General features: G+C 38.9%; 1 protein-coding gene across 1 annotated transcript in view; it reads left to right on the forward strand.

The window, feature by feature from the left end:
- Mctp1 (multiple C2 and transmembrane domain containing 1) overlaps positions 1 to 27,500 on the forward strand; it is a 594,489-nt gene that overhangs the window by 555,505 nt on the left and 11,484 nt on the right. The gene's annotated exons all lie outside the window — the stretch shown is intronic.

Below are 27,500 nucleotides of genomic sequence, written 5' to 3' on the forward strand. Positions count from 1 at the left end.
AAAAAAAAAAAAAAAAGAAAAAGAGCCAGGAATAAAGAGAAATAAAATATTAAGGGGAAAATATAGAGCCCTAATTTCTTGTTCTTTTTAAAAAAATGTTTTTAAATTTAATTTTATTAGTTTTTACTTATTCACTTACTTATTACATCCAACTCCTCATGACTCCCCCTACAATTTTTCCCACACTCCCCTGCTCCTTCTCCAGTGAGCAGGTGAGGGCCCCTAGTGTACCCTCTACCTGGCACTTCAAGTCTCTGTGAGGCTGGATGCTCCTTCTCCCACTGAGTCCAGACAAGGCAGCCCAGCTAGAAAAACATATTCCATATACAGGCAACAGCTTTTGGGATAGCACCTACTCCACTTATTCCAGAATCCACATGCAGACCAAGCTGCACATCTGCTACATATATGTGGGGTGGACTTAGTCTAGCCAATGTTGGTTCCTTGGTTGGTAGTTCAGTCTCTAAGAGCCCCAAGGGTCCAGGTTAGTTAACTCTGTTGGTTTTCCTGTGGAGTTCCTACCCCTATTGGAGCTTCCTCCTATTCTTCCACAAGACTCCCCAAGCTCCAACTACACTTTGTCTGTTGAACCCAACACTGACTTAGACTTTTTAAAATAAAGAATTCGACACCTTTTCAGCTTTATGAAATGTGGTTTAAATGACAGACTGGTTAGGTAAGATGAATAAAACTTAATGTTATTATGGCATCAGCAGACACTAAAAATGAAACACCAATAATGACTAGGCCAATGCGGTATTAATATAAATCACTTTCCTGAGCCTACGAAGAGCCCAAGAAGGAATATGGTATACCCAGTGAACAGTTTCATATCTGTTGCTATCTTCACTAACCTCAAAGCCAGTCTGGATCTTGGTAATGATTTTTCTCTTCCATATTATTGAGAAAACTATAGAAGCAATTAGAATTTCCAAGTTGGCAAGCTGAGGCTGTTCCAGAGCCCGCTGTGCACAGGTCCAGCCAGGAGAGACCTATTCTCCCAGAAGTGTTTTTACTTCTGGGCTGGGAGGTGAGACAGCCACTTTCTCTCCAATAACAGTGTGGAGTGGGGCTAACCCAGAGGACACAAGATGCAAGATCAGAGGAGCAGCTGGGACAGGACCCTTCTTGTCCATTATCTGCACCAGGGAGCATGGACTATTCCAGAGCCCTCTGTTCAGGAGCCTGTTCTGCCAGGAGAGACCTGGTCTCCCTGGAGTGCCAAGACAGGCTTACAGACCCACTGGAGGAACAAGCTCCAGCCAGAGACAGCAAGAACATCTAACACCAAAGATAAACAGATGGTGAAAGGCAAACACAATAAACTTACCAACAGAAACCAAGATTACTTGGCACCATCAGAAACCTGTTCTCCCACAATAGTAAACCCTGGATTCCCCAACCCACTGGAAAAGCAAAATGTGGATTTAAAATAATATCTCATGATGCTGATTGAGGATATTAAGAAGGACATAAATATCTCCCTTAAAGAAATACAGGAGAACCCAGGTAAACATGTACAAGTCCTTAAAGAGGAAACACATAAGTCCCTTAAAGAATTATAGGAGAACATAGGTAAACAGATGAAGGAATTGAACAAAACCATCCAGGATCTAAAAATGGAAGTAGAAACAATGGAAGAAGAAATCACAAAGGGAGACAACTCTGGAGATAGAAAACTTAGGAAAGAGATCAGGAGCCATAGATACAAGCATCACAAACAGAATACAAGAAATGGAAGAGAGAATCTCAGGCGCAGAAGATAACATAGAAAACATTGAAACAACAATCAAAGAAAATGCAAAATGCAAAAAGATCCTAACTCAGAACATCCAGTAACTCCAGGATGCAATGGAAAGACGAAACCCAAGGATAATAGGTATAGAAGTGAGTGAGGATTCCAAAGTTAAAGGGTCAGTAAGATTTTCGACAAAATAATAGAAGAAAATTTCCCTAATTTAAAGAAAGAGATACCCATGAACATACAAGAAGCCTACAAAATGCCAAATAGATTGGATCAGAAAAGAAATTCCTCCCATCACATAATAATCAAAACATCAAATGCACAAAACAAAGAAAGAATATTAAAAGCAGTAAAAGAAAAATGTCAAGTAACATTCTAATAGGCAGACCTATTAGAATTACACCAGATGTTTTGCTAGTAACTATGAAAACCAGAAGATCCTAGGCAAACATCATACATACCCTAAGAAAACACAAATGCCAGCGTAGGATAACCAAGTTAAACTCCCAATAACCATAGATGTAGAAACCAAAATATTCCATGAAACAAAAATTTACACAATATCTCTGGACAAATTCAGTGCTTTAAAGGATAATAAATGGAAAACTCCAACATAAGAAGGGAAACTACACCCTAGAAAAAGCAAGAAAATAATCTTCTTTTAACAAACCAAAACGAAGATAACCACAAAAAAAAAAAACCATAATTCCACCTCTAGCAACAAAAATAACAGGAAGCAACAATTTTTTTCCTTAATATCCATTAATAACAATGGACTCAATTCTCCAATAAACTAACAGACTGGATTCTTAAACAGGACCCAATATTTTGCAACATACAGGAAACCCATCATAGTGACAGAGACAGACACTACCTCAGAGTAAAAGACTGGAAAATAATTCTCCAAGCAAATGGTCCCAATAAACAAGCTAGAGTAGCCATTCTAATATGGAATTGATTGAACTTCCAAACTAACATCAAAAGCTATAAATAAGGACACTTCATACTCATTAAAGGGAAAATCTACCAAGAAGACCTCTCTATTCTGAATATCTATGCTCCTAATGCAAGGGCACCCACTTTCATAAAAGAAACTTTACTAAAACTCAAAGCACACATTGCACCACACACAATAATAGTGAGAGACTTCAACACTCCACTCTCAGCAATGGACAGATCATGGAAAAATAAACTAAACAAAGACACTATTAAACTAACAGAAGTTATGAAACAAATGTATTTAACAGTTATCTATATAACATTTTATCCTAAAACAAAAGAATATACCTTATTCTCAGTACCTCATGGTACCTTCTCCAAAATCAACCATATAATCAATCACAAAACAGGGCTCAACAGATGAAAGAAGATTGAAATAATTCCATGCATCCTATCTTATCACCACAGACTAAGGCTGAACTTCAATAACAGCATAAATAATAGAAAGCCCATATACATATGAAAGCTGAACAACACTATACTCAATGATAACTTGTTCAAGGAAGAAAGAAATTAAAGACATTTTAGAGTTTAATGAAAATGAAGCCACAACATACCCAAACTTATAGGACACAATGAAAGCAGTCCTGAGAGGAAAACTTATATATTTGAGTGTCTCCAAGAAGAAACTGGAGAGAGCATACACTAGCAGCTTGACAGCACATCTTAAATCTCTAGAACAAATAGAAGGAAATTCAAACAATTGGCAGCTACAGCCAATTGGAAATTCAAACCGCTGGCAGCTACAGCCCTTTCTGTCCTTCAGGGTCATAAGGGGAGTGTGTGTTTGTGGTCCATATATATGCATATGTGTGTATATACTCGCACATATACATAAATAAATAAACTAATAAAAATAAATAAAACTTAATGTAAGACATTTCAAAAGTAACAGATGGTAATACTAGATCATGAAGATCCAATTTAAAATAAGTAAACCTGTATGTAAGGACAGTCACTGATGAACACTGGGTACTTACATTCTGAAGTACATGGCTATTCAGCCCGGTAGATGCATGTGGCTTAGGGCATCACCCAGCACAGACAGTCTTCCTACCAAAGGTACTTTTCAGCTGAACCATGTATCAAGGGGAATAGACAGCACAAAATAATTAAACTTAGGGCTGAAATCAACCAAGTAGAAACAAAAAGAACTATACAAAGAATCAACCAAACCAGTAGCTGGATCATTGATAAAAGCAACAAAATAGATAAATCTTTAGCCACACTAACTAGAGCAAACAGACACAGTATCCTAATTAATAAAATCAGAAATGAAAAGGGAGACATAACATCAGAAACAGAGGAAATTCAAATAAAATCATCAGATCCTACTACAAAAGCCTATACTCAATAAGACTGAAAAACCTGGATGAAACGGACAATTTCCTAGACAGATACCAGGTAACAAAGTTAAATCAGTATCAGATAAATGATCTAAACTGTCCCATATCCCCTAAATAAATAGAAGCAATCATTAATAGTCTCCCAACCAAAAAAGCCCAGGACCAGATGGGTTTAAGTGCAGAGTTCTATCAGACCTTCAAAAAACACCTAATACCAATACTCCTCAAACTATTCCATGAAATAGAAACAGAAGATACCCTATGCAATTAGTTCTATGAAGCCACAATTACTCTGATACCTAAACTACACAAAGACCCAACAAAGAAAGAGAACTTCAGTCCAATTTCCCTTATGAATATCAAAGGAAAAATACTCAAAATTCTCGCAAACTGAATCAAAAAGAAGGTCATAATGATTGTCCATCATGATGAAGTAGGCTTCATCCCAGGGATGCAGGGATGGTTCAATATGTGGAAATCCATTAATGTAATCCACTATATTAACAAACTCAAAGAAAAAAACTATATGATTACTTCATTGGATGCTGAGAAAGCATTTGACAAAATCCAATAACCCTTCATGATAAAAATCTTGGAAAGATCAGGAATTTAAGGCCCATACCTAAAGATAGTAAAAGCAATATACAGTAAACCAATAGCCAATATCAAGGTAAATTGAGAGAAACTAGAAGCAATCCCACTAAAATCAGAGACTAGAAAAGGCTGCTCACTCTCACCCTAGCTATTCAATATAGTACTTGAAGTCCTAGCAAGAGCAATTAGACAACAAAAGGAGATCAAAGGGACACAAATTGGAAAGGAAGAAGTCAAAATATCACTATTTGCAGATGATATGATAGTATACTTAAGTGACCCCAAAAATTCTACCAGAGAACTTCTAAACCTGATAAACAACTTCAGCAAAGTAGTTAGATATAAAATTAACTCAAACAAATCAGTGGCTTTTCTCTACACAAAGGATAAACAGTCTGAGAAAGAAATTAGGGAGACAAGCCCCTTCACAATAATCACAAATGGCATCAAATAACTTGGTGTTATTCTAACTAAGCAAGTGAAAGATCTGTATGATAAAAACTTCAAGTCTCTGAAGAAAGAAATTGAATATCTCATAAGATGGAAAGATCTCCCATGCTCATGGATTGGCAGGATTAATATAAAAATGGCTATCTTGCCAAAAGCAATCTATAGATTCAAGGCAATCCCCATCAAAATTCCAACTCAGTTCTTCATAGTGTTTTAAATAGCAATTTGCAAATTCATCTGGAATAACAAAAAACCTAGGACAGCAAAAACTATTCTCAACAATGAAAGAACTTCATGTTGAATCACCATCACTGACCTCAAGATGTACTACAGAGCAATTGTAATAAAAACTGCATGTTATTGGTACAGTGACAGACTGGTAGATCAATGGAATAGAATTGTAGACCCAGAAATGAACCCACACACCTATGGTCACTTGATTTTTGACAAAGGAGCTAAAACGATCCAGTGGAAAAAAGACAGCATTTTCTTTTTCTTTTTTTAATTGGGTATTTATTTCATTTACATTTCCAATGCTATCCCAAAAGTCCCCCACACACTCCCCCACCCATTCCCCCACCCACCCACTCCCACTTCTTGGCCCTGACATTCCTCTGTACTGAGGCATATAAAGTTTGCACGACCAATGGGCCTCTCTTTCCACTGATGGCCAACTAGGCCATCTTCTGATTCATATGCAGCTAGAGACACAACCTCCGCTGTGTGTGTGTGTGGGGGGGGGTACCAGTTAGTTCATATTGTTGTTCCACCTATAGGATTGCAGATCCCTTTAGCTCCTTGGTTACTTTCTCTAGATCCTCCATTGGGGGCCCTGTGATCCATCCAGTAGCTGACTGTGAGCATCCACTAAAGACAGCATTTTCAACAAATGTTTCTGGCTCAATTGGTGGTTAGCAAATTGATCCATTCTTATCTCCTTGTACAAAGCTCAAGTCCAAGTGGATCAAAGATCTCCACGTAAAACCAGATAGACTGACACTAATAGAAGAGAGAGTGGGAAAGAACCTGGAGCACATGGGCACAGGGAAAAATATCCTGAACAGACACCAATAGCCTGTGCTCTAAGATCAAGAATCAACAAATGGGACCTCATAAAATTGTAAAGCAATTTTTTCTCTGTAAGCCAAAGGAAACTGTCAATAGGACAAAATGGCAACCAGGAGATTGGGAAAAGACCTTATCAATCCTAGACCCCATAGAGTGCTAATATCCAATATTTACAAAGAATTCAAAAAGTTAGACTCCAAAGAACCAAATAATCCTATTAAAAATTGGGGCGCAGAGCTAAAGAAAGAATTCTCAACTGCAGAATACCAAATGGCTGAGAAGCCCCTAAAGAAATGTTCAGCATCCTTAGTCATCAGGGAAATGCAAACCAAAACAACCCTGAGATTCCACCTCACACCAGTCAGAATGGCTAAGATCAAAAACTCATGTGACAGCAGATTCTGGGGAGGTTGTGGAGAAATAGGAACACTATGCCATTTCTGGTGGGATTGCAAGCTGGTACTTTGGAAATTAGTTTGGCTGTTCCTCAGAAAATTGGACATAATACTGAGGACACACTAATATCTATCCTGTGCATATACTTAGGAAATGCTCCAATATGTAATAAGGACACATGTTCCACTATGTTCATAGCAGCCTTATTTATAATAGCCAGGAGCTGGAAAGAACCCAGATGTCCCTCAACAAAGGAATGGATACAGAAAATGTGATACATTTACACAATGGAGTACTACTCAGCTTTTAAAAACAGGGAATTTATGAAATTCCTAGGCAAGTAGATGAAACTAGAAAATATCATCCCGAGTGACATAACCCAATCACAAAAAAACTCACATGGCATGCACTCACTGATGAGTGGATATTAGCCCAGAAGCTTGGAATACCCAAGATACAATTCACAAACCACATGAAACTCAAGAGGAAATAAGACCAGAGTGTGGATAATTTGATCCTTCTTAGAAGGGGGAGCAAAATACCCATGGAAGGAGTTACAGAGACAAAGTGTCGAGCAGAGATTGAAGGAATAACCATCCAGAGACTACCCCACCTGGGAATCCATCCCATATACAATCACCAAGTTCTTACAGACAGAAACCTGATATAGCTATCTCCTGAGAAGCTCCACCAGGGCCTGACAAATATAGAGGTGGATCCTAGCAGCCTGCCATTAGACTGAGAACAGGGTCCCCAATGACAGTGCTAGAGAAAGGACCCAAGGAGCTGAAGGGGTTAGCAGCCCCATAGCAGGAACAACAATATGAACTAACCAGTACCCCCAGAGCTCCCTGAGACTAAACCACCAACCAAAGAAAACACATGGTGGGACTCATGGCTCCACCTGCATATGTAGCAGAGGATGGTGTAGTTGGTCATCAATGGGATGAGAGGCCCTTGGTCCTGTGTAGGGTCTATGCTCAAGTATAGGGGAATGCCAGGGCCAAGAAACAGGTGTGGGTGGGTTGGTGAGCAGGGCGAGGGGGAGCAGATAGTGGGTTTTCAGAGGGGAAACCAGGAAAGGGGACAACATATGAAATATAAATAATGTAAATATCTAAAAAACATTTCCAAGTCATGGTGTTTTCATATCATTAAAGATAAGACCTAACTTAATGAAGCCTGTTTTCTTCTCTTCCCATTGGTCACTGAACAAGATATATCCTTACTTCTTCTATTTGCCCCAATCATTTGCAAACACATCAAGGTTTGTGCATCTCTTCTGTTACATATCTTCTTCTCTATGCTAGTTCATTCCAACACACATAAATGTGCTCTAGTTGACCCTACACAAAATTTAATATGGTATGAATTTCAAAGAGGTTAAGATAGATGTCTTGATTACAATAGTACTTCTTGCTATTTCAGACAGAGAGACAGACAGATAGAAAGATAGATTGATCCCTGAACTCTGTACATGCTATGTAAGTGCACTCCATGGGCTATATTCTCAATAGGTTTTATAAAACCACTTTTTAATCTTAAAAATTGGAAGAAGAGGAGGAGGGAGGAGAAGGAGAAGGGGAAATGGGAAGGGGGAAGAAGCAGCATCAGAAGCAGGAGAAGGAGGAGGAAGGGTGGCAGGGAGGGGGAGGGGTGGCGGGGAGGGAGGGCGATTCTCAGTGTAGAATAGATATTTCCATGGCATCTTTATAAGCTGCTCTTACTTGACCTGAGACCAGCCCAGACAGATGAGCTAAATCAACCAGTGTACTCATTACAGACATGGCTTCCTGATAGGATTAATTAGTTCCCTGGTGATTTGGGCCTCATGATATGTACTGTCTGCTTCCAGGATGACTCTTACCATTCTTCTGCAAACACTAGGAGACTAGAAGCATCTTTCTCCATGCTGCTTCATGTCATATTTCTCAATAGTGACCAGGTAGTCGGGTCTGCTGTTATTCATCTATTCACTGGACAGGTCCCTTCCATCACCTCAAATGCTGACATCACCTCTGCCTCACAGAAGTTTCTTATCCTACTAACACCCTCTGCATCAAATAATTCTCAGGTTTTCCTTCACTGTTGTACGCATTCTTCTATTTATATTCCTATTCATTAAACCACCCAGAATAGTTTTTGTTTTCTTGAACATATTCTCAATTGTAAAGCTCATCTTTGAAGCAGACATACTGACCATCAAGCCCCTTGCCTATACATGCATCCATATCTCATCTCTGCACAGCCTTCTCACTCCCTGCTTGTTTTCTTGCTTATTTGTGTATTTGTTTGGAGCTATCCTACCTATCATTCTATTCTTAGAATCTAGCATCCTTAGGGACTACAGCACTGACCAATACTAGTTGATAACCAACATTAACCAAGTCAGTAAGTGGAAGAGACTTAAGTAAATGGATACTTCTTAAATGGAGAGGTGACATGAATTATGTGAACAATAAAGATGGCTCCCATAGAAATTCCCAGAAAAAAATAATAGAAAAAATAGAGAAAGAAGTAGAAAAACATACTAGTTTGGAAGAAAGGCATGTTAGCGTGTATAAGGAAACCAATGTTCATATAATATCTACTAATGTACCAGTTACTTTATACCCAATTTAATTGTCAACACCTAACGTGATGGACATTGCTAGAAATAAAGAAAGTGTCTGGGAGCTTATGTAACCTAAAGAAGTCCTCATGGTTTGTAACAGGATCCAGGTTTTCAACACCCATTTGCCTGATAAAAACAGATCCCGGAAAGTACATTATAGCCCCAATCCATGTTCATCCAGCTTTAATTTTAAAACCAGATACATAAGTGCCCATTCTGTGCTATAGTTTTATAACTGCAAAGATTTATTTTGGCTCATGGTTCAGTGGTTTTAGTCCATTGTCAGCTGCTTCTGTTGTTTCTGATCCAGGATAAGGCAGGAAAATTAAAGTAGAAAAATATGACAAAACAAAGTTGCTCATACCCTATGACAGTGAGGAAGGAGGGAGACAGGGAGAAAGAGGAAAGAGTTGGGGGAAGAGGGAGACAGAAATAGGGATGGATTCTGGCAAGATAAGTTTCCTTTAACCCGATAGTACCTTTCACACCTGCCTTAAATGTCATTAAATTTTGACAGACTTCATGAATGGAACACTTTTCAATAACTAGACCCATTAGCTGAGAACGAAACTTTCAACACATGAAATTGTTGGGGGACACTTGATTTTTAAACCAAAATAATTCCTAAAGGATATACTTTATATTCTTAAACCATTAGCTGTCTCCATGAGAGTTTCTTCAATTTGATTGCCATGTTATTTGTCTTTCCCCACTCTTTTCCACTCATCTAACCTGTAATTACCCGAAAGAGCATTATTCTGACCCACCCCCCTAATCAACTAAAGACCATATCTACAAAAGTGAGGAAACAAAAATGTTGTCATTAAGTAAAGAATGTGAGCTTTCAGTGCTCTTGTAAATTCCAAGCACAGAATGTTCTTGTGATTTACTGGGCAGTAAGAAACGGTTTGGTGAGTAAGGCTTGCCCCATGAATCAGCAGCAAGTGGAAAAGCTCTGGGCTGTTGCTCAGGTATGCAGTCCATATGACATCCAGAGAGAAAGAAAGTCCATCTCTCTGCAGATCCGCCAAGTTCTTTGTCCATCACTGCTGTGTCTGTTTTGCGGCATATCACTGGATGATGCTTGTGGAGAATTGAAGAGGAAAAGGCCTACAGCACTAAACAGAGAGAGGAAATCACGGTTCCCTGATGTTTATTTTCCCTGTTTAGTGGATTCAAGTCAGACCATTAACACTACATCAACATAGCCTCCTTCCTGTTTTTTTTTTTCTTAAGACTTCCCTTCCCCTGGACATCATATTCTCAGAACACTGAAAACACACAGATGGCCTAGTCGGCCTAGTCTGCCTAGTCGGCCATCATTGGGAAGAGAGGACCCTTGGTCTTGCAAACTTTATATGCCCCAGTACAGGGGAATGCCAGGGTCAAGAAGTGGGAATGAGTGGGTAGGGGAGCAGGGGGGCGGGGAGTATATAGGGGACTTTTGGGATAGCATTTGAAATGTAAATGAAGAAAATATCTAATAAAATTTTTTTAAAAATGAAAAAAATTATGGAAATGAAATAGCAATAAGGCTGTTGTTGGCTTCATTTAAAAAATATTATCCAGTATTTAAATGGTGATTATTTCCAGAAACTTGGCAATTGTTATCATACAAATGATAAAATTGATTCCAGTCACAGCCCATCTTTATTTGGAAAGGAAATACCAATAGTGTTTGAAAAATGGCTTATTAAGGATCTTAGTTTGCTGAAGGTGGCTCATGTTCTATTTGCTAGCACAGCATCTTGTTGGGGGAAAAATAATAAGTGCCGCTTTTCTTTGCCCTATATTATTTTCACTATGGATCTTTAGAGCAGGAAATGAAAAGCAGCTCATGGGGCATATGGAATTAGTTCACGCAAAGCCAGCCCCGCTCCTGCTGACTGCCTCTTCTTTCCTGTGCTGTTTTGTCTGTGCTGGCTTTACAACATGTCAGCAAATCTCTTTTGAGCTCAGATGGGAGGAAGGATGGTGGCTTTCTCTCTTTCTGTAAGGTAGTAATTTATAACAGATGTTTTTACAAAGGTACAAGTTTGTCTTGTAAAATATTTGTAAAGAGAAATAGCCTCTGGATTTCACAAAGTAACTCTTACTTATGTCTTGAGATGTCACCTAGAGCATTATTTTTACCATACTAACAGGATTCCTTTTCACATAATTCGATTATAACTTGAGATTAGTTTTAGGTTAAGAGCAGAATTTAAAGATCTCAAACAATATACCATATGTCCCTAGGCTTTGAAAAGGTGGTCCAAAGGAAGTCCAGTTTGAATTCTGAGACATCACTAGAGATTATTGTTAACTAATAGTGTTATCTTAGCTTCTCTCACCCTCGGTTTCCTTATCTGTAAGTCAGGACAGATACCTGCTCCTGTGGTCTTAAGTGGGAAGATGAAATTCAAATGCTTTAGAAGTTATCAAGTCTTAAAAATACGATTGTTTTCATTTATTTATATCTATGAAAAAAGTTGTCTAACATTGTGTACCTCCCTCTCTGTTATGTATATATGTGTACATATATGTCTCTTCCTCTCACCTATTGAAAGAGAAAACCTTCTCTTACCAAAGAAGGGGACGACAACAACAACAACCAAACTGTGCTAAAGGGCTGGGGTTTTAGCCAGTGAGAATCTTGCTGCTTAGCATGCATGAAACCCTGGTTCCATTCTCAGCAGCACATAAATGAAACTAAAGAAAACAAAAATGATACAAAGTAGATTGCCAACAGAGCTTATGCTGCTCAAGATTAAACAATTCTGCTCCTAATTCAACCACTAGGCTTGTCAAACAAATTACTGGCTCTTACAATATCTGACTTGCATTAGCATTGGCAGATAAAATCATGTGATACACATGATAAATGGTGTGTGTCTTGCATGAGTATGACCAGTGGTCTATGGAAGACATACAACTTTCAGCAGGCAAGGAATATTGTAAACAGATGAACTTTCCATCCAGATGCCATTTTTCAAACCCCAACTCTCAGGTTAAAAGAAGTACATCTGGACTTACTGAAGACTGTGGCGAGGTAAGACTTCAAGCAACAGATCTTCAACCTGAGAGTAGAAACGGGAGGGATTCTGTTACCATGGGTGACTATGATTAAGGCTAACAGGAAGTCTATAAGCTATAACATAAAATAGTGACTTGTGAGAGGAAAGAGTGTTCTTTTTATGAAATTTTGACATTTTGGTGTGAGTATGTGAGTGTGGCTGGGAGAGTGTGTGTGAGTATTGTGTGAGTGGGTGTAAGATGTGTCTGAGTGTGTTTGTGTGTGTGAGAATGTTCATGTGTGTGTGTGTGTGTGTGTGCATGAGAGTATTGTGAGTGTGTGAGTGTGTTAATGAGCATGTTTGTGTGAGTGTGTATGTGAGTTGTTTATATGTGAATGTATGTGTAGGGATGCTTATGACTGTATATAAGTGTGTGAGTGTATGTGTGTTTGTGAGTTTGTGTGTGTTTATGAGTGTATATGTGTATGAGTGTGTGTATATATGTGTTTTAGGTTAGAGCAGAGCTTTGTTTTTCTAGCAGAGCTTTGGTTTCTTGGTCTGTCAGTTCAAGTTCTTATTCCTTATTGAGACTGGGACTCTTTCTAATCCTGGAGCTAGGCTGACAGCCAACAAGCTCCAACACCACCCCCAACAGAGGTAGGGTACCAGTTTAATTTTGTAGTATTTTCTTTGAAGTCTCTTTAAATTAATATTACTGACTAATGTTTACAAAATATCTTGGTTGTATTCTAGATGGTTGAGGTAAATGCTTCAAATGAATTAACCAATTTTATTTTAAAATAATAATCACAAATTATGTCCCATTATCTTAATTTTACAGATGAAGTCAATGATTTCGTGTAGATCCTATAGCTAAGGTCATATTAGATGCAGCATTAGAATCAAACTTGCAAAACCCCAGTTATTTAGAATATAGTCATCTTTTAATAAGATTATGACCATCTAGATGATATATAGTTTCCTTCTTGGTTCAACATCTGAACTTCTACACACATTTGAAAAGGAAGCAAATCATGCTGAAAGAATTTTCGTTCCCAATATAAACATGCATTTAAAACTTTTCAGTGGGTCGGATATAAGATTTCATCCACTTCCACAATGCTGGAAGGGGCTGATCATGTGCTGGAGGAGAAAAGTAAGTAATGGGCATGCCCAGCTGAGCCCTGTGACTTAACAGTGGTAAGTGGCCCGGCAAGATATGCCCATTGGTGCCATGGTCACATGAATGTTACGGAGCAAAGAACTACTTTCTGATTGGATTTATGATCTGCTCCAGAAGAGCTCGTGAACTCATGTCAAGTACTGTTAGTGGGATAAGTTAGAGGCCCTAGGGAAGAACCTGCTAAACAGATGCAGTACTTACCTGCTCCATAAGTGCTTATCATCAAACACATGACTGGCGCATCTCTGCACCCCTCAGAGAAGCTTCTTTTTGTAGTTTAACACAGAGATGCAACTGGTCAACTTATAGAGTGCTTATCTCCAAATGGGAAGTCTGTACCACACTTTCTACTCCCAAGGCTCAGGAATCAGTGCAGATGAATGGTAGAAAGATCCTCAGAGCCACTGGTAGTGGATGACTCTAGCAGAAAGTGGATCCTGAACAGGGCTCCTCCACTCACATGTGGTCACAATGGCTGTGATTGCATGCACAAGACATGCCTGAGGCCAAGTCAACCAGAATCTCTGAATGAACGGAAGAGAGACTCTTGAAGGACTACCCATAGTTGAAGTAGCTGGTGGCTTCTCGAAGAGAAAGTGTCAGTTTTCTCTAAGAATGTGGCCTTGAAACACTACCCAGGCACATCCTGGGAGCAGGAAGTAGACAGTGGGTTTTCAAAGAAACTGGCACAATACACGGAGTTGCATGGGAAAAGCAATGAGGAAGTAGGAGAGGAATTGTGGGGAAGAAAATAGAGCAATATTTGATTGAAACATTATTTGCATTATGAAAGGCTCACTAAATATAAAAAAAAACATAAGAAAAAAATCTAGCCCACATTTGCTATTTAGATTCGGAGACAATCTGTTGTCATCACTGAAATGTTAGAAAAAACAGGAAAGTTTCCACCTAACAGCAGAGTTCTCTTGAGTTTCAAGTGACTGTGAATGACAACGATCAATAACCTGAGGAATCTTAGCACTCTCACTATTTAAGAGAATTCACTATTCCCTAACTTTGGGGAGGGGATCTTGGAGATTGAACACAGGGCCCCAGGCATTAAGTAGTGCTCTAACAATGAGTTATATCTCCCAGCCTTCCTTATCTTATTTTTAAAATGTCAATGTTCAAGCTAAAGGGCTTTTAAAATTCTTCTTCTTCTTCTTCTTCTTCTTCTTCTTCTTCTTCTTCTTCTTCTTCTTCTTCTTCTTCTTCTTCTTCTTCTACTCTCCCTCCCCTCCTTCTTCCTTCCTTCTCCTTTCTCTCCGTCCTTCTCCCTCCCTCTCTTTCAAAGGAGGTTTGAGAAAAGCAGCCCCTCCTTTCAAATTCTCCAAAGTTTTCCTCAATGTGTTCATTTGAACTGTATATAAAGCCCCATGGGGCACACAGATTCTTATTTGAGCACCTAGGAATAAAAGTAACCTCTTCCCTTCTCTCTCTCTCTCTCTCTCTCTCTCTCTCTCTCTCTCTCTCTCTTCTTTTCTGTCCCCTTTCTGTCTCTGCCTCCACTCCCTCCTCACTCCCCTTCTCATGCCTCACATAAACTTCATACGGCTGGCACCTTGTGGGGATCTCACCATGTTCCCAATAAAGCACCCCCAACCTTCTGTGTCATGTCCCCGCATTACAAAACATATCACTATTAACATCCTCTTCCCCTTCCCTTTTCCTTCTTTCCCTCCTGGCTTCCATCCTAGCTGAGATTCCTACCAAGAAGATTGGATATTTCCTTGCCACTTGGTTATTTGGCACCAGTCAACGTTGGCCTAAATACAGCCCCTTTCTGTTTAGCAGGACTTGTGCTAAAGGCCCATGCCAGCTGAGATGGAAGTTCTCTAGAGGAAGGTGTGCATCCGCTGGCTGGCAAGGAGAAGAAATCCAAGGCTTTGACATTGTATGTTGTCCTTAAAAAAATTTTTTTTGAGTGCCTGTGAGCCTGTGAAAAGCAATTTTCTTAAGTCATCAGGGTTAGGGCTGTTTACATCTCCCTTAGGATTTTTGTGACAAGGAACTAAGCTTTCAGAAGTTTGGTTTCAGGTATTCATTCACCTTGTGTACTTTCTGTAAGTTTTATCTTCATTTATTGAAACACTTTAAGCGCAGACTTTTATAAATATTTATAATTGGGTGGGTGTATGAAAATGTAAGAAAGATGCCTTAGATCAGATGTAACTCATTGGGAGACCACTTGCTCACAATGCCTTTGGTTTACTTTTTTTTTAACCTTCCATAATAAACATCTGTCCTTAACTGTTAATTCCTCTGACACAAAGTATCCTTGTGCTTTCCAGTACAATTTGAAATACTACAGTTATCGGTTTGAACATGATATTAAAGATTATTGTAAATCAACAAGAATTCAGACAAGAGTATCACTTGAGCTACACAATGTGAAGTGGACTTATAGATATCAGGCAGTGCTCTAAGCTTCATGATGGAAGCCAGGAGGGAAAGAAAGAAAAGGGAAAGGGAAGAGGATGTTAATTGTGATATGTTTTGTAATGCGGGGTCATGACACAGCAGGATGGGGTGCCTTATTGGGAACATGGTGAGCCCCCCCTAAAGTTACCAGCCATATGAAGTTTATGTGGGACATGAGAAGAGGAGTGAGGAAGGAGTGGAGGCAGAGACAGAAAGGGGACAGAAAAGAACACACACACACACACACACACACAGAGAGAGAGAGAGAGAGAGAGAGAGAGAGAGAGAGAGAGAGAGAGAGAGAGGCTGGCTGGAAACATGTGGAGAGAGAAGGGGGAAGATGGACAAGGGGCCAGAGAAAGGCCAGAGAGAGGGGTGAGAGAAAGGGAGTTCAGAGAGAGAGAGAGAGAGAGAGACAGAGAGACAGAGAGACAGAGAGACAGAGAGAGAGAGCGAGCGAGCGAGAGAGAGAGCATTCCTTTTATAGCAAGCCAGGCTCATACCTGACTATTGCTACGTAACTGTTGAGCAGAGCCTAGATGAAATGCTAACAAATAGAACAAAAAGAAATAGGAAGGATGTAAAACAAGAAAGTAATCAAGAAGAGTTTGGAGAACAAGCACCAGGAAACTTGAAACTGTGGTCAGCTGTGAAGCTAATTAATTAATTAACTAATTAATTAATTATATAAAAAGTGAATCCAAAGCCAAACAGAAGACAAAGCCTCTTCCAAATTAGAATGGGAAGAAACTATCTTCTCAATGTAGCAGGGCAAAGAATAATTTTTAAAAACTGTTTAGTGACATAATTTTATTTGTTGGGAAAACTAAGTGACTATTTAATTTTTTCTTGATTTTATTTTATTTTTTTCACCTTACATCCCAGTTACTGTCTCCTTTCATTCCAGTCCCACCCTTACAAATCCTTCTCCCCATTGTCCTCTCCTCTTTTCCTCAGAGAAGGGGGAGCATCATCTTGGGTACCTCCTTACTCTGGGATATCTGGTCCCAGCAGGACTAGGAGTATCCTCTCCCACTGAGCCCTAACCATACAGTCCAGGTAGGGGGACGGGATCCAATGACAGGGAACAGAGACTGAGACAGCTCCGTTCCACTTGTTATAGGACCCACTTGAAGGACTACATTTTCTACAAATGTGTAGGGGGCCTAGGTCCAGCCCCTAAATGCTCCCAGGCGGGTGGCCCAGTCTCTGTGAGCCTCCATGGGCCCAGGTTAGTCGACTCTGTAGGTCTTGTCTTCTTGTATCTCCTTGGGCCCTCCACCTCCATCTTTATTACTGCACATCTCATAGGCAAGACAAATTTTGGGTTGAAGATTTTGTGTGTGGATTGATCTGCCTCTCCATCCTCTGGAAGTCCAACTTGGCTGAAAGAGATGGCCATTTCAGTTTCTATATCCCACTTTGATAGGATTCTCAGCTAGGGTCATCCCCATAGATTTCTTGTTTCCCCCAGTCCCAGGTCTGTTCCCAGAGATTACCCCACCTCATTAATCTTCATTCTCATTCCTAGCCTTCTCCCACCCCACCTCTCCCAATATCTGATTTCTATCCCTATTCCCCTCCTCATTCCCTCTCCTATCCACTTCCCTCTTTCCATCAACCTCTGATGACTATTTAGGTTCTTGGAGTTTCCTAATTATCCAGTTTGTGTCTCTGGATTATAGCATGGTTATCCTGTGCTTTATAGCTAATGTCCACTTATAAATGAGTACATACCATACATATCATATGTATCTTTCTGGCTCTGGGTTACCTCATTCAGGATGATATTCTCAAGTTTCATCTTACAAAATTCATGATGTCTTTGCTTTTAACAGCTGAATAGTATTCCATTGTGTAGATGAACCACATTTTTTCTATCCATTCTTCAGTTGATCTAGGCTGTTTCCAGTTTCTCACTATTATGAATAAAGCTGCTTTGAACATAGTTGAGCAAGTATCCTTGTGGTATAGTGGACATCTATACTCAGGAGTGGTATAGCTGGATCTTGAGGTAAAACTATTCTCAGTTTTATGAGAAATTGCCAAATTGGTTTCCAGAGTGGTTATACAAATTTGCAATCCACCAGCAATGGAGGAGTGTTCCCTTTCTCTACAACCTGTCCAGTATGTGCTGTCACCTGAGTTCTTGACCTTAGCCATTCTGATTGGTTGTAAGATAGGATCTCAGTGTTGTTTTGATTTGCATGTCCCTGATGACTAAGGACTTTGAACATGCCTTTAAGTGTTTCTCAGTCATTGAGATTCCTCTGTTGAGAAGTGTCTATTTTAGCTCTGTACCCAGTTTCTAATTGGGTAATTTGGTTTGTTGTTGTCTTACTTCTTGAGTTCTTTATATATTTTGGACACTGTCAAATGTAGAAGATCTTTTCTCAATCTGTAGGTTGAAGTTCTGTTCTATTGACACTGTCCTTTACCTTACAGAAGCTTTTCAATCTCATGAGGTCCCATTTATCAATTGTTGATCTTAGAGCCTGAGTATTTGGTGTTCTGTTCAGGATGTTTTCTCCTTTACCAATACATTAAAGGCTATTTTCCACCTTCTCTTCTATTAGATTTAGTATATCCAGTTTTATATTGAGGGCTTTGTAGTGATAAATATGGATCTGTTTTCATTCTCCTACATGCAGACATCCAGTTAGACCAGCACCATTTATTGAAGATGTTCTTCCTTTACTATTGCATGGTTTTATCTTCTTTGTCAAAAATCAAGTGTCCATGGGTGTGTGGGTTTATTTCTGGGTCTTTGATTTGAAAGATCATTTTCTGACATGGCATCTGCAGGCAAACAATAAGTTACCTGGAAAATAATAAACAAACAAACAAACAAACAAACAAGCAAATACAGAAATAACCCTGCAGCCAAGGATTTGCTATAACAATTCAATTTTTTAAACATATGAAAAAGAAACAAAAATAATTTTAATTTAATTTTTAAATTCATAGTATTACTAACACTATTATTTACAGATGGTTTATTTCTGGCAGGATTGTGCTAGGGCCTTTATATGGAGTATCATATTTAATTTGTTCTCCATAAGCTCCTGAAATGCAGATTTTTTTGACAACTGACATATTTGGGAGGCTTTGGGGAAAAATGCTTATTGAACACACTTTAAGGGGCAGGGGCCTGAGCACTAATCAGAGGAATGCCCACCGGCTTTTTATTTTTAAGGAGAAAAAAGTACTGTCATGTAAAATCATCTCCAGTCACCCTCCTAACCTTCAGTATGCCTTAGGTCACCTCAGGGTCTCAACCTGCATCTTGGCTTTTAGACAAATCCAAAGAAAAGATCCAGGCACAAACAAACCTGGTAAGACTGCTGTAGTAGGAGCTGAGGAACACTTCACTAAGGTTCGTTCGCCAAGGAACTCTGAGTTGCCAAGCTGTGCTCTGTGAACACTTTACCATTCTAGATTTTGGGCTGAAGCATGGTTTTCTATATCTAAAAATGAAGGAGATGTTGGCAGGGAAAAAGCATCTTATCCCTTCTTTGTGTGTCCCTACTCAATCTGTATGTCCGCTCTAATATAGTTTACATAGGTTAGAGGTACAGAACTGAGTGGCATATTACTGAATTAACTGTGGAAAGTGGGGGTCCAAACTGTCCTTGGCAGAGAGCATGGGTTTTACAAAACATAAAACACATTCCAAATTCCTAGACCCTTGCTTGTCTAAAGACTTTTATGGCAAACTAGTTATGTCTTGGCAAATGTCAGCCTTTTCAATGTCTTCTTTGCCACAGTGATAGAGCAAAACTTGAAAGGAGAAGAAAAAGTTGATTATAGCCAGCTTTTTGAGAAGGTATTTTGAATCTGCATGCTTTCCTCAAAGAACAGTTTGACCACATTTCCTGGTATGGGGTGGAATTCTCTTTTAGGTTTGCTACCCAGCAAAAGATTCCCATCTCTCTTCCTCCTCTTTAATCTCTTCTTGATTTCCCTCCTTCCTATTTCTTTTTATTCTATTACTATCCTTTTTCTCTCCTTTTTCTTTCTTTCCCTCCTAGCTTCCATCATAAAGCTTACATCACTGCCTGATATCTGTAAGTCCATTTCATATTGCACAGCTTAAGTGGTGTTCTTGTCTGAGTTGTTGCTTTACAATAATGTGTAATATCATGTTCAAATATACAACAGTGTTATTACAAACTGGGCTGGAAAGCATAAGGCTACTTTCCATCAAAGGAATGAATATCAGCAAAGAAGAACAGATATTTATTCTGGAAAGGTAAAAAAAAAATCGTCTCTTCCATTTCAAGACAGACACTTTCTCAAGTCTAGAAAGTGAAATACAATCAATACAATACAATCAACAATAATATTAGGAATATTTTACATCTGCTGTGATGAGGACAATACCGGTGGGTGTTCACCAGATTTATATTCTGTGATGTCAGCAAGGTTAACAATGACCACGTGGGCAGATCCCTAAATGTATTAACGGCTGAAGCAAATTGTAGTTCAATATGAGGAGTGAGACCCAGTGTTCACACCTGTGGTGCCCTTCACATTGGCTTCCTGTCCTCATCCAGAACAAGGCTTGTCAGGCTCATGAGTGTGATTTGCTACATATTGAAGTGCTATTGTTGAGTCTTTGGTTGGCCTTCCAGTTTTTCCTAAATTCTTAAAGCTAAGAAGTAGCTACTTTTTTTGAAAGAATTTCATAAATTTTCTGAGAGAAACAAGATACACATTTTATAGTCATTGATATTTTATGGTTCTGATAAACAAACATTAAAAATTACATAGAATCAGAAATAGTTAATGCAATTTAAATCATGTTCTCAGATAGGTATAACTGTTTTCTTTCTTATTGTTTTAATTTAATTTTATTTATTTTGTATCCTGACTGTAGTTTTCCCTCCTTCCTCTCCTCCCAATCTCTCCCCTAATCTGTCCCATCCACTCCTCCATTTCTCTTCAGAAAAGTGTTACCTCCATGGATATCAACCAACAATGGCATATCAAGTTGTAATGAGATCAGGCACCACCTCTTCTACTAAGGCTAGAAAAGTCAACCCAGTAAGGGGAAAGGATGCAAAAGATAGAAACAGAGTCAGAGACAGCTCCTGCTCCCACTCTTAGGACCCCCACAAGAAGACCAAGCTATACAACTGTAGCATATGTGTGAAGGGTGGAGGCTCCCTGGTTGGCAGTTTAGTCTCCGTGAGTCCCTATGGGCCCAGGTTACCTGATTCTGTAGGTTTTCTTCGAGTGTCCTTGGTCCTTCTGACTCTTACAATCCTTCCTTCCCTTCTTGTCAGGATTCCCCCAGTTCTGACTAATGTTTCCATCAGTTGCTGTGTGAAGCCTTTCTGATGACAGTGGGTCTAGGCACCGATCTGAGTATAGTAGAATATCATTGGGAATCATTTCATTGACTTTTTTTTCCCATTTGTGTTTTGTTCTTTCACGGATCTCTGGGCTATACAACTCTGGCTCCTGGCCCTTTGGAAAGTGTCAGGGGTGGGCTCCCTCTTATGGCATGGGTCTCAAGCTGGGCCAGTTATTTATTAGCCACTTCTACAACTTCTGCACTACCTTTACCCTAGCACATCTTATAGGCAGGAAAAATTGTAGGTGAAAGGTTTTATGGCTGGGTTGGCATGCCAGTCCCTCCACTGGCAGTCTTGCCTGGTTATAGGAGATGGCCAGTTCAGATTCCATATCCATTGCTAGGAGTCTTAGCTACGATCACCTGTTTTGATTTCTGGGAGTTTTCATTGCCTTAGGTGTCTAGCTTGCTCCAGAGATGCCCTGCCATTCCAGTTGTTTCTCCCAGTATTCTCTCCCTCCACTTCCCTCACACTGGATACCTCCTGTTCTCATCCCTACCCTAATCTAGTTCCCTCTCCTTACCTTTCCATGATGTCTATTCTCTTTTCTCTTATCAGTAAGATTTTTGTGTTCTCCCTTGAACCTTCCTGGTTTCTTAGCTTTTGGGGGGCTGTGGATTGTAGCATGATTATCCTTTAATTTATAGCTAATATCCATTTATAAGTGAGTACATACCATGTTTATCTTTCTGAGTTTGGGTTACTTGCATCAGAATGATCTTTTCTAGATCCATCCATTTGCTAGCAAACTTAATGATGCCATTGTTTTTAAGAGCTGATTAATACTCTATTGTGTGAATATATAATATTTTCTTTATCTAACTTTCTTGAGGGACAGCTAAATTATTTCCAGTTTCTGGCTTTTATGAATAAAGCTGCTTTGAACATAGTTGAGCAAATGTTCTTGTGGTATGATGGAGCATCCTTTGGGTATATGCTCAAAAGTGGTATAGCTGGGTCTTGAGATAGATTTATATCCAGTTTTCTGAGAAATTGCTATGTTGATTTCTAAAATGTCTATACAAGTTTGCACTCCCACCAGCAATAGAGGAGTGTTTCCCTTGCTTCACATCCTTGCCAGCATGAGCTGTCACTTGTGTCTTTGATCTGAGCCATTTTGACATGTATAAGATGAAATCTCAGAGTTGATTTGATTTGAATTTCTTTGCTAGATAAGGATGTTGATCATTTCTTTAAGTGTTTCTTGGCCATTTGAGGTTCTTCTGTTGACAATTTTCTGTTTAGGTCTGTACCTCAGTTTTTAATCGGATAATTTGGTTTATCAATGTCTACTTTCTTGAGTTTTTTTTTTTTTAAATATATTTTGGATGTCAGCCCTCTGCCAGATGTGGAAATTGTAAAATCCCAATTCTGTACTTTTGATGGTGTCCTTTGCCTTATGAAGCTTTTCAGTTTCACGAGGCCCCATGTATTAATTGTTGATCTTAATGCCTACATAAGTAATTGGTGTTCTCTTCAAGAAGTTGTCTCCTGTGCTAGTGCATTCAAGAGTATTCCCCACTTTCTCTTCTAGCAGGTTTAGTGTTTACTACAGGTATCATTTTTTTTTACAGGTTGGAAAGAAATATTAATCATTCTTTAAAGCAATGCCACTAGTGAGCCTTTGGATGATTAACTACTCTGTGGTATTTCTTTCATCTAAACTGGCATATAAAAGAAAGCAAAAATGACACTAAAAGAAATGTACCAATTTATTCCCTACTAATAAAGTATTGAACATTAGGGGGAATGTGTGAAATATTGGAATGCAACATAGAGCAATTCCATTACCCATTGCAGTTTTGGGTCATATACTATATATAAAGAGTAATTACCTCATTGGCTGGAGACCACAGTGAAGGAATATAGAACCTGATGAAAGAGATTTTGCAATAAAGATTTTACCACAATGTATTTGCTTCCAAAAACTTTACCAACCTAAGGCAAGCCCATCTTATTTTGTCTTCTGATGGAAGGGTACAGGAGGGGCAGTGGGCTCAAAGTGCTAAGAAAAGAAAGAAAATTATATGAGCTGATTTTAAAGAATCTTATCTAAGAAGTATATATCACCACTGGAAATTTTAAAGTAATTATTTACAATTGCCTTTTTCATGGTCTAAATGTCACATCATGTTGTTGTGGATCCTGTATTGCATCATGCTGATCATGTTAATCCTGGTTATTCCTAACATGCCTTTACTACCTACCCTTGAACGAAACATCTGGATTTCACTTTCTTCCTGAAGAATTTAGCTGTATGATGAGGCTGAGTTTTGGATTCTATGAGTAAAAATTTCCTTTCTCCCCCCTGACTTCTCCTATTGAGCTTTGGAGAGCAATTGAAATTTCCCTCCTAAGATAAAAAAAAAGTGATAAAATGTATTGTGAAGAGAAGACATTGAAGCTGGCCTGTGAGAGCCTAGCATAGGCCCCGTCAGTTCTCTCTGAGCTTCAATTTCTAATGAACAGTAGAGAAAATACACTATAGGATGGTTCTGATATTGGCCTGGGTGTATGAGAACATTGTGTAGCACTCATTGAACACACATCTGTATCTTTTCTTCAAGATTACTTTAAGCTTATTAAAATAAAAAAATATAGAAAAGCCAAACTAAAATCATGTCATTTCTCTATTTTCCTTCCTTCCTTCCTTCCTTCCTTCCTTCCTTCCTTCCTCCCTCCCTCCCTCCCTCCCTCTCTCTCTCTCTCTCTTTCTTTCTTTCTCTCTCTTTCTCTCTCTCTTTCTTTCTTTCTTTCTTTCTTTCTTTCTTTCTTTCTTTCTTTCTTTCTTTCTTTCAAATAGATAATATACATTTCATTATTAAAAACTGATTTTTTTCTGATTTCCAGCATAGTCCCATCCCATGTGTTAATGTTTTTTTTTTGTTTGTTAAATTTATAACAAAAATGTAGTGGAAATGTTTACAGGAGGTTGGTTATTGGGTAAGCATATTGGAAATATTACCACATAATTTGAAATATCTGTTGCTATTTTTCACCTAGAAAGCCTTTAAAACCTCTTTTTGGTAATACTGTAGCTCAAAGGCCAGAGATTCACATGTGCTTAGCACACACTATAGCATTGGCTATATTCCAGCCTAAAAGTTTTAAATTTATGGTGATTTTTGATAGAGTTTTTAATTTTATGAAATCATTGCTATCAAGTTTTTCCCCCCTCTGGGGATTTTTTAAAATGCTTGCTTTTAGAAAATTCTTTGCTATTAATGTTAATAAATATATTGTCTTTTATAATTTTTGTATAGCATCAACTTTTAAAAATTACTTTAGAATATTTAACACTATTTGAGGTAGACATTGATATAGACTTGGATTATCTAATAGAGTTGAAAGTTTATTTAACATAGGGTTAAACATGATTTTCTCTAAATATTCTTGGCAACCAGCTTGCTCATTTACAAGTTCCTTCTCTATGATTAAACCCTAACCCACTTTTTTGAGACAGGATCTCATGTAGCCCAGGCTGGCCTTGAACTGTTGGTCATCCTGCCTTCACTTCCTGGGATTGCAGGCATGTATCCAGCATGATGTCTATACAACATTCTCTCAATATCTATGTCTGATTTTAATTAAATATTTGATATACAAAATGCTTTCCCATTATTTTCCCCTTTCATAGACTTGACTAGAGTTGCATATTTGCCTTTCAAGCAAATTTAGAAATAGTTTATCAAATTCTCTCCCTTTCTGTCTATTCCAAACATAAGGGTTTGGTTGAACTTGCAATAAATTTATACATCCAACCCCTTCCAATATTCTACATTATAATGCAGACATGTTACTGTTTTCATAATTTTTTGAGGTTATATCAAAATATTTTACTGTTAACATGAAAGAACAGTACATAATCTTGAACAGGAGCCCTGTACTCAGTGGACTTTTTTGCTACACAAATAGTGCATTTTAACTTGCTTATCTCTTTCTTTTGTGCTGGAAATTGAAGCCAGGGATGGATGCATGATAAACATGCAATCTACCACTGACACATACTCCAGTCTTGCAGAGTTTTGTTTTTGTTTGTGGTTTAGGCTTTTTCTACATACAGAATAAAGAGTTTATTAGAGCACTTTTCTACATGACATGAAAGAATTTAGCTGGAATAGGATGGGTCAGGCCAACTTTGCAGCTTTGAAAACAGCTGGAAAAAGCCACTGCTTCTTTACTTCATCGAAAATGTACAATTACATAAGATTACATAGGTGAAATTAATGTTTTGGTCTGTTAAATTAAGGGGGAGAAAATATAATAAATTAATGCATCAGTGTGTCAGGGCCAGTGAGGGATGACTTTCGAATACAATGGAGAATTCTGGGAATCTAATTACTCCCCATATCATGGAGCTTTGAGTATCCCTCATCTATCTCTTTTGACAATCTTTTTGGCATAAGATGACTAATGTAGAAAAATTCTTCTACTGAAATTATAGTTAAAATAAGAACTCTGATTGGTATCTACAATTTTTTGTACATAATCTACAATTATGATTAGTTATAAAATTCATCTTTATGGCCCCAATAAAAATATATCTTTATTGGTCCCAGAGAACTGTGAAGTCCTTGGAAGAAGCCTTTGCACCTGTGATCCACTTTGTCCTTGGTTTCTAGGTGGCAGAATATCAGCCCTGGCCAAGTATTCACAGTGCAGTGTTTGGACTCTTCTAAAATGAAAGCCAGTATGTAAATGTGCAACATGACATTATTATCCTAGTTTCCTGGCTGCTTTCAGCAAGCACTAACTGCTACATGAGGTCTCAAGTGCTCTGGCATAGTACACAAGTGTTCCAAAGAAGTTAAAGTAATGAAATTGGATCTATATTTCTATAGACATTCAAGTTGGCATTGAGAAATGGAGTCATGGAATCAGGGTTGGATGGTCTCCACCAAACAACCCAGGCAAATGTCTGATGGTAGGCTACTAAGCTGAATTCCATCGTGAAAGGCCACCACTATTTCTTCTTCTGGGTCTAAAATTACAAAACTATGCACATTTCCCTGGGTTCACACCATGCACAGGACGTGTTGTGCTAAATCCCCTCCCACCCATTCCCTGGTATAAAAGCATTGCTTGATGACAAGATTCAAGCTGAAGTATGTACAAAAATTGATGTGTTAGAATTTTGTCTACCACTATATATTACTGTAGACAATCTGAACATTATTTTGAAGATTAGTGTTTATCTAATCTAGGAGTGTCCAGCTAATGCATCTAAGTACTAGTCATTTTTTTTTAATCAATTGTTTCTGTTCCTAGGTATTCTTGTTTGTACCCAGTAGTTTATGCCATTGAAGTATTTGGTCAAGTCTAGAGGTAGTTCAGTGGTGGGGTTTTTCAGAACGCCCAATGGTTCAATGGAAAATAGCAAACAAAATATCCAAGGAAATATATAGACACCCAACTAAGGTGTCTAAGTGGTGCTGTCAAGAAACTGGGTTTGAGTTGGGCTGTAGTTCAATTACTAGAGTGCTTACCCAGCATGCACTGACATTCCCAGGCAAGCCTGCTTCCCCACCTGTAATGGCATGACCACCTGAAATCACAACCAGTGGATACTGATAGGGAGAGTGAGGCAGGAAACAACCTGGTGGGGGGGTGACTTCAAGGTGGTCAGTGAGCACCAAAGAGAACAGACTCTCAGGAGAGAGGCTGTAGTGAGATGAGACAGCTTACTTAATTGGAAGAAAAAAGGCTATTTAAACCTTGGAGGAGTAGGGAGTTTTCAGGGAAAGTGTACATTATCATCATTGGCCAGGGCCAGGATGCTGAGCATGCCTCATATGCATAGGGAGGAACTTCAGATATTGCTGGACATAAACTTTTAAGGAGAAGCCCACCTTAGCTTCAAAGCTGTGATCGCCTTTGAGTGGTAAAGGCTGCATGGCCTGGGGTGGAGTGGGGTTGGGGAGTTAAGGGAGTTGGTTGGTGGGGTGGGGTGGAGTGATCCTGTATCTGCTGATCTCAGGAGGAGATTTCTGGGTTTTGGACACTTCTTGACCCTACTTTTACTCTGGTCAGATCCCCTGTCCCATGGTTCCCTGGCCCCAAAACCTGTTTGATCTCCAGCACTACATGAAACTTTGTGGTGTGGATAGCACATGCCTGTTGCCCTACTATTTAGGGAAGTAGAATAGAACCAAGGGTTTATTTAAATCCATGCTCAGCTACACAATAAGTTCCACAGAACCTGGACTACAGCAGACTATGTTTCAGAGAGGGAGGTTGGTGAAGAGGAGAGAAGCTGGGTTTGCTAAATGAGTCTTGTGTCAGTTTTGACAATTGTTCCTTTCTTACCTGTACTCCACCTGTGCTCTGCT

The sequence above is a fragment of the Mus caroli genome, chromosome 13 (genome assembly GCF_900094665.2).
Source record: "Mus caroli chromosome 13, CAROLI_EIJ_v1.1, whole genome shotgun sequence".
In the NCBI taxonomy this organism is placed as follows: domain Eukaryota; kingdom Metazoa; phylum Chordata; class Mammalia; order Rodentia; family Muridae; genus Mus; species Mus caroli.